We start from the raw sequence: 8,097 nt of genomic DNA on the forward strand, positions 1-8,097 counted from the left end.
CCATAGATATAAGCCTAGGAGAACGTGTAACATCCTAGGATTTAGGGTTACAAAAAGAGAGGAAACAGATGTGTGCATTGCATTCATGTATAGAAAATCTGAGAAATTTTCGCGCTTTCAAATAAAGCATGTCACAGTAACTGAAGTTTCACTTGAGTTGATGGAATTGGAGTAGATCATCAAGTCAAGTGCTATAAACCTCAATGTGACCTTTGCTAAAATCTTATTTTAGGTAGAGATGAATTGATCGATGGGTTAGATTAAATGGAACTAGAACTATTACACAACACCTTAAGTAAGGATCAAATATCAAATCCTATAAAGGATCTCAATAGGGTATTCCTTGCAACAACCTAATACTATTTAACTACAAATCTAAGAAACCAACTAAAATTATGAAACCATTCTTGACTTATCTTTTCCATGTCTTAAACCAGTACATGTTCCTACCATGATCTTCATGGTATTCATTCCACTTCATTCTTGGATTCATGACAAGGAGATCAACTCTAGTATTGTTCCCTAGTTTCCATTTATTATATTCTTCTCTATTTAAATTATCATACATAAAAATCTAGGGAAGAGAGAGTTCTAAATCTATTAGAGAAGCAATGTCAACACTTGAGCCAAACCCTTGGACATATATCCATATGCTCACATCATCATCTTTAAGATTATTCAAGATATTTCCTAGAGAGAGAACCCATTTATGTTAACCATAGATCTTGATGATCACATCATTATCTTTGGAGCATAACCTTAGGGTATTATTTAAGTCATTCCCAAGTGAGAGAAACCATTGATACGAACCTTAGCTATACCTATTAAAGAATCAAGGATAACTTTTGAACTAAAGCATTAGAGTATAATCTATCTCATCTTGGGGTGTTGAGATAATCCAGTATTAAATTGAACAAGATCATATCCATGAATTGATGAAGTAAGGAGGAGACTAATCCAACTAGTATAGCCAAGTGGAGCCTTAGCCTAGATACCTAAGGAGATCTTGTGGGTATCTCATAAACCCTTGAGTAATCCATGCCTATATAATAGAGCTCAAGCTAAAGTGTTACATACAAATAAATTGATCAAGCACTTGATCTTGGAGGAGAAAACCACTAACAATACCTTCAGAAGCCAACCCATGATCACCACAAAGTGGGTGTTGATCATAAAAACCTAAGAGCCTAAAATGAGTGTGATGAAAGGAGTATATTAGAAAGAGGGTAATGAGTAATGAGTTGATTATGCCTAATGCATGATCATGCTTTGAAAATATATTAGTATTAGATAAAATTTTACATGATAAGTAGATATCATCGATCACATAAAATGATAGGGAAACCACTAGTAAACAACTTTAGACCATATTCAACATCCTTAGTAGAAAGAACTAAATGAATGACAATAGAACCCTATCTAGCCAAGCACTTATGTCTACCCTACAATTATCTTGAAGATATCATTCTACCAATGGTGAAGAAGATCAAACCCTAGCATATCCTCAACATACCAAGTAACTCCCATGTCCTTTAATACTTGGAAACCCTAGACCACCTTCCCACTTCATTTATGATTCAATGGGTAAGCATAAGGAAAACCTAGTTAACTTAGCATGACATCAACACACCCATGGCACTATATTTCTATGTCCCAACCTTAACTTGTGAATCACTTGGTGATCATAAGTAGAATCCTACCACATCAATATTCCACTTGTTCCTTAATTAATGAACATAAGAAAACCATAGTGCCAAACCCTATACTTAATATGGTGTGAATAACCATTCATCCTTATAACCAAAGGCAACCATGATGAGAACCATACCCACTCTAAGTATTTCAAAGCTAGATTAAAGATAATAATAGTAGTAAACTTGGAAGAGATAACACCAAATTCCAAGTCCTTAGCAACTAGGTGAGCACATGAAATATTAGGCAAGTGACCATATTCTCAAGTAAGAAATCAAATAATAAGGTCAACTGTAAATTGATTCCTCGCAAAAGGAATGTAATACGAACTATTAGAAAATTGGATAAACTTTGGTAAAATATTCCTAGAGCCAAAAGAGTTAGAGTTTTGAGTTATCAATATAAGAACACCTATTAACACAAAACCTACTCATCCTTATAATGCAAGTATGTAAACCCATATGATTAATATGTTATCATGCTCTAACAAACAAACCATGTTATTGATACATCTCAAACGTATCTATAATTTTTGATGCTCCATGCTTGTTTTACACCAATTTATATATGCTTTTCTCATGCTTCGTTGCACTTTTATACATTTTCCGGCACTAAGATATTAACAAGATGCCACAATAGCAGTTCCCTATTTTTTGTGTATTTCAAAAAAGTTGTACAGTAAATATTCTCGGAATTGGACAAAATAAAATCCGAAGTCAATATTTTTCCGTAACGAAGACAGAGTCCAGAGGGGGTCGAAGAGAGGCAGTGGGGAGGCCACGCCAGCCCTAGGCACGGCCTGGCCCTGGCCCGCGCCTAGGGTTGGTGTGGGCCACCCTGGCCTCCACCGACATCGCCCTCCGCCTATTTAATCACGATCTCGGGAAAACCCTGAACACCCGGGCCTCCATCCACGAAAAGTTTCATCGCAGCCGCCATTGCAGACCCTAGCTCGGGAGGGTTCTGAAGCTCTTCCCGGCACCCTGCCGGAGGGGAAAATCATCGCTGGAGGCATCTACATCGCCATGCCCGCCTCCGAAGTGATGCGTGAGTAGTTCATCCCTGGACTATGTGTCCATAGCAATAGCTAGATGGTTGTCTTCTCCAATTTATGCCTCATGTTTAGATCTTGTGAGCTGCCCTACATGATCAAGTTCATCCTGATGTAATGCTACATGTTGTGTTTGTTGGGATCCATGAATATTGTGTACTATTTTGAGATCGATTATATATTCTTGTCATATGTTATTTGTGATCTTGCATGCTCTCCGTTGCTAGTAGATACTCTGGCCAAGTAGATGCTTGTGACTCCAAGAGGGTGTATTTATGCTCGATAGTAGGTTCATGCCTCTAGTTTTCTGGAAGAGTGACAATAATTTCTAAGATTGTAGATGTGTTGTTGCTACTAGGGAGAAAACAAAAATGTTTTATCTGAGGGTAATTCTATTGTTTACTTTACACACATTGCTTAATGCGATAATCTGTTGCTAGCAACTTAATACTGGAAGGGGTTCGGACGATAACCGGAAGGTGCATTATTAGTCATAGACGCAGTTGGATTACGGTCTATGTATTATGCTGTAATGCCCAAACTAATCTTATAGTAATCATCTTGTCATGTATGGTCGATATTCTGTCAATTACCCAGCTGTAATTTGTTCACTCAACATGTTATTTAACTTTATGTAGAGACACCTCTAGTAAATTGTGGACCCCGGTCCTTTCTTTTACACTGATAAGTTCAACCACTGCAATCCTGTTTTGTTTACTTTTCGCAAGCACTGTTCTTTTTAATTACTGCAAACATCTCCTTACACTCGATACGTCTAATCCTTTGTGTTCAGCAAACCGGTGAGATTGACAACCTCACTATAATTTGGGGAAAAGTATTTTGATTGTGTTGTCTGCAGGTTCCACGTTGTTGCTGACGCCGGTAGTGCACCCTGTCAATAGTCAGCTACCAACACCTTCAGAAGTCACGCCTTTCTCCTACTGGTCGATTAAATCTTGGTTTCCTACTGAAGGAAAACTTACCGTTGTGCTCATCACACCTTCCTCTTGGGGTTCCCCAACCGCTTCCATCAAGCACCGTCAAGATGTTCTGGCGGCGTTGCCGGGGAACTGAAGAAAAGTTACACCACAGAGATTTACAACTCCCACGGTAATTGCACACCATCAAGATTTTCTGGCGCCGTTGTCGGGGAGAAAGAGGATTTCTGCAAGGGGAGTCTCTCATCTCCAATCTCTTTACTTTGTTATAGTTTTGCTTAGTTTATTTTATTTTGTTTTGTTTGCTTCATTATATCAAAAACACACAAAAATTAGTTTCTATTATAGATGTTATTTCTGTTGCTTAGTTTTAATTTTGCTAAAATGGGTTCTGCTGAAAATACTAAGTTGTGTGACTTTACTAGCACAAACAACAATGATTTTATTTGTACACCTATTGGTCCATCTGCTCCTGAAGCAGTTTTCTATGAAATTAAACCTGCTTTATTAAATCTTGTTATGAAAGAGCAATTTTCTGGTGTTAGTACTGAAGATGCCGCTTCTCACCTTAATAATTTTGTTGAACTTTGTGAGATGCAAAAATATAAGGATGTAGATGGTAACATTATAAAACTGAAATTATTTCCTTTCTCTTTGAGAGGTAGAGCTAAAGATTGGTTGCTATCTTTGCCTAGAAATAGTGTTAATTCTTGGGTTAAATGCAAAGATGTTTTTATTGGAAAATATTATCCCCTTGCTAAGATTATATCTTTGACAAGCGACATAATGAAATTTAGACAATTTGATAATGAATATGTTGCTCAAGCTTGGGAAAGAATGAAATATTTTGTAAAGAATTGTCCCACTCATGGGCAAAGTATTTTGGTTGTGTTGTGTGCAGGTTTCACGTTGTTGCTGACGCCGGTAGTGCGTCCTGCCAATAGTAAGCTAGAAACACCTTCAGAAGTCACGCCTTTCGCCTACTGATCGATTGAACCTTGGTTTCTTACTGAGGGAAAACTTGTCGATGTGCTCATCACACCTTCCTCTTGGGGTTTCCCCAACCGCTTCCATCAAGCACCGTCAGTTATCTTTGGTAAAGAAATCAAAAAGTTAATTAAGACAAACATATTTGAGAAAATAAAGAATTAAAAATCATCTCCATAAAGATTTATACCCATTTGGAATATTAAATTATTATCTAAATAAATAAAAGAAGCAAATATCCCTGAAATATATTAATACAAAACAATATTCCTGGAACCATCTTAAGTTCATTCAAAGGGGGACATATATTCAAATACCTGCAAAATAGAAAAGAACACAAACTTGAATTCAAATCAGAAATACAAAATAGAAAAAAGAAAACATAAAAGGAGAGAAGGAGAGAAGAAATGGACTTACCTGGCCAGTGGAGCCCAGCAATGAAGCCCAACACGATCACCACACATTGGCCTGGCCCAGCCCAGAATACCGCTTCGCTTCAAGCGCACGCGAAGAAGACGTCATCGTCTTCGTCTTCTCCATCGTCGCACGCACGGGAGGACGCCAGTGTGATGGAGAGGGACACATCCCGGACCCCGTTGCTGACCACGCGCTCGACTACGACCGCTAGAGGCCATATAAATACGGGGAAGGAAACCCTAGCGCCCCATCTCGCCGCTATACCGAAACCCTAACCCGACGGCAACCATCTCACCCCACCGCTTCTGACCACCCCGGAGCTAGCCTATGAGCTCAGGAGGAGCGCCTCGTCGTCCTCGTCCACCTGGTGAAGTCACGACTCAAGGGGAGCTCGGGTTCCCTTCCGCAGTTCTGCGAGGGAAACGGCGACCACCTCATCGCCTCCATCCTCAATCCATCCCAGCGACAGTCCAGGAAGCATCCAGGTGATCTTCTGCTTCTCGAGAGCCTCTTATTTCATCCTAGCCCGCGTTGTAGCGCACTAGCACCATTTGACAAGGTATCGACTTGTCAATGCCTACAGATTGTAGACTAGGGTTTTTAGGTAAGTAAAGGGCAAGTAGATCTCGAAAGTTCAGCCGGAAAAGTACTCGACGACTATGAAAACTAGGGTTGTGTTGACAATGAAATCGATGTTTTCTTTGTCCCTCGACTCCCCTTTATATAGGAGGCGGAGCCGAGGGTTTCATGATGTACAAGTTACAAAGTCCGAGAGACTATCTGAGTTTGTCCCGTAATAGTTACAAGTCAATATTCCTAATACAACTCTATCTTTCCAAACTATCTCCTGACTGGGCTTCCGGGCTTCATAACCTTCGGGTCGTGGGCCTTCAGTAAACCCCGGGTACCATCTTCGGCAGGCCCATTGGGGATGCCTATGTCAGTAGCCCCCGAGATTTTGCTTGAATCGAAGAATCAGGGAAAATCTCCAACTCTACAATTACCATATAATTTTTTCGAGTCAACACATAACTTTAATAAAACAGTCGTATATTGTACAGGGAAAATGGTAATTGGGGCTGGTTCATCTGACGGATCAGGTACCAGTTAACTGCTCTTGTGGCAATCCACCAAAACCTACTTCAAGATCACGTCCCTGGACATGATCTCGGGATACTGGTGTAATTTGACATGCGCCGCTTAAGGTCTTACCAGATGCCGAATTTCAGTCATGTTTTATCGGGTACCTAACGCGTCCGTTAGGATTTTTCTTCGTATCTGCTGATACGGAAAAAAGTAGCAAAGCGCCGTCAGAGGCGGTGCCACGCCACACAGGATGGATCCGGGGACTTACCTTCGCAAAGTATTGCGGCATTCAGAGATCAGTTCGCGACTGAGGCGCTCTGAGAATATGTTGTCGAGTACTTTTTTCGGCTGTTGGAATAGCACATTTATTCGAGTTACCGGATGACTCATATATTTTTATCTTGTCGTCCCGATGGGAGTATATGAAGAGTTATTTGTATAACTCGAAGTATGCTCACCATGCCTTTCATAATTTCATCGGGCACGCGAACAGCATTTACGATGGGAGTAGCCCCCGAGGCTACAACCAAGTGCTTGTACTTGGTTGTAGGCTCACCACTTTCACATCTTTTGTCGCTATATTGTCATATTTTCGAGTTCTTCCATCTTTATCGGGTGCGTGACCAGCGCTCCCGATGGGAGTAGCCCCCGAGGCTATAGCCAAGTGCTTGTACTTGGTTGTAGGCTCAATTTGCTTTACTGATGAAGAACTCTATATTTTATCATCCGCGTTTACCTCTTATCAGAAGTAGAAACAATACTTCTGATAAGAGTAGCCCCCGAGCATATGAACAAATGCTTGCATTTGATCATAGGCTCTCGAAATCATCATTATTCCTTCTCTGTTGCCAATCCTCGTAACACCGTATTCAAATTTTATCCTTTTAGAATGACATCAGTGCTGACGATAGTGATAAGTCTCAAACGTATCTATAATTTCTTATGTTCCATGCTACTTTTATGAAGATACTCACATGTTTTATACACACTTTATGTCATTATTATGCATTTTCCGGCACTAACCTATTGACGAGATGCCGAAGAGCCAGTTGCTGTTTTCTGCTGTTTTTGGTTTCAGAAATCCTACAAAGGAAATATTCTCGGAATTGGACGAAATCAATGCCCAGGGTCTTATTTTTCCACGAAGCTTCCAGAAGACCAAAGGGGATACGAAGTGGGGCCACGAGGGCCCGTACCCATAGGGCGGCGCGGCCAGCATGGGGCCCGCGCCAGCCTATGGTGTGGGGCCCCAACGCCGCCTCCAACCCTACCCTTCCGCCTACTTATAGCCTTCGTCGCAAAAACCCCTGTACCGAGAGCCACGCTACGGAAAACCTTCCAGAGACGCCGCCGCCGCCAATCCCATCTCGGGGGATTCAGGAGATCGCCTCCGGCACCCTGCCGGAGAGGGGAATCATCTCCCGGAGGACTCTTCATCACCATGATCGCCTCCGGATTGATGTGTGAGTAGTTCACCCCTGGACTATGGGTCCATAGCAGTAGCTAGATGGTTGTCTTCTCCTCATTGTGCTATCATGTTAGATCTTGTGAGCTGCCTATCATGATCAAGATCATCTATTTGTAATGCTACATGTTGTGTTTGTTGGGATCCGATGAATATGGAATACTATGTCAAGTTGATTATCAATCTATCATATATGTGTTGTTTATGTTCTTGCATGCTCTCCGTTGCTAGTAGAGGCTCTGGCCAAGTTGATACTTGTAACTCCAAGAGGGAGTATTTATGCTCGATAGTGGGTTCATGCCTCCATTGAATCTGGGACAGTGACAGAAAGTTCTAAGGTTGTGGATGTGCTGTTGCCACTAGAGATAAAACATCAATGCTTTTTCTAAGGATATTTGTGTTGATTACATTACGCACCATACTTAATGCAATTGTCTGTTGTTTGCAACTTAATACTGGAA

This window comes from Lolium perenne, chromosome 6 (genome assembly GCF_019359855.2).
Source record: "Lolium perenne isolate Kyuss_39 chromosome 6, Kyuss_2.0, whole genome shotgun sequence".
Lineage (NCBI taxonomy): Eukaryota > Viridiplantae > Streptophyta > Magnoliopsida > Poales > Poaceae > Lolium > Lolium perenne.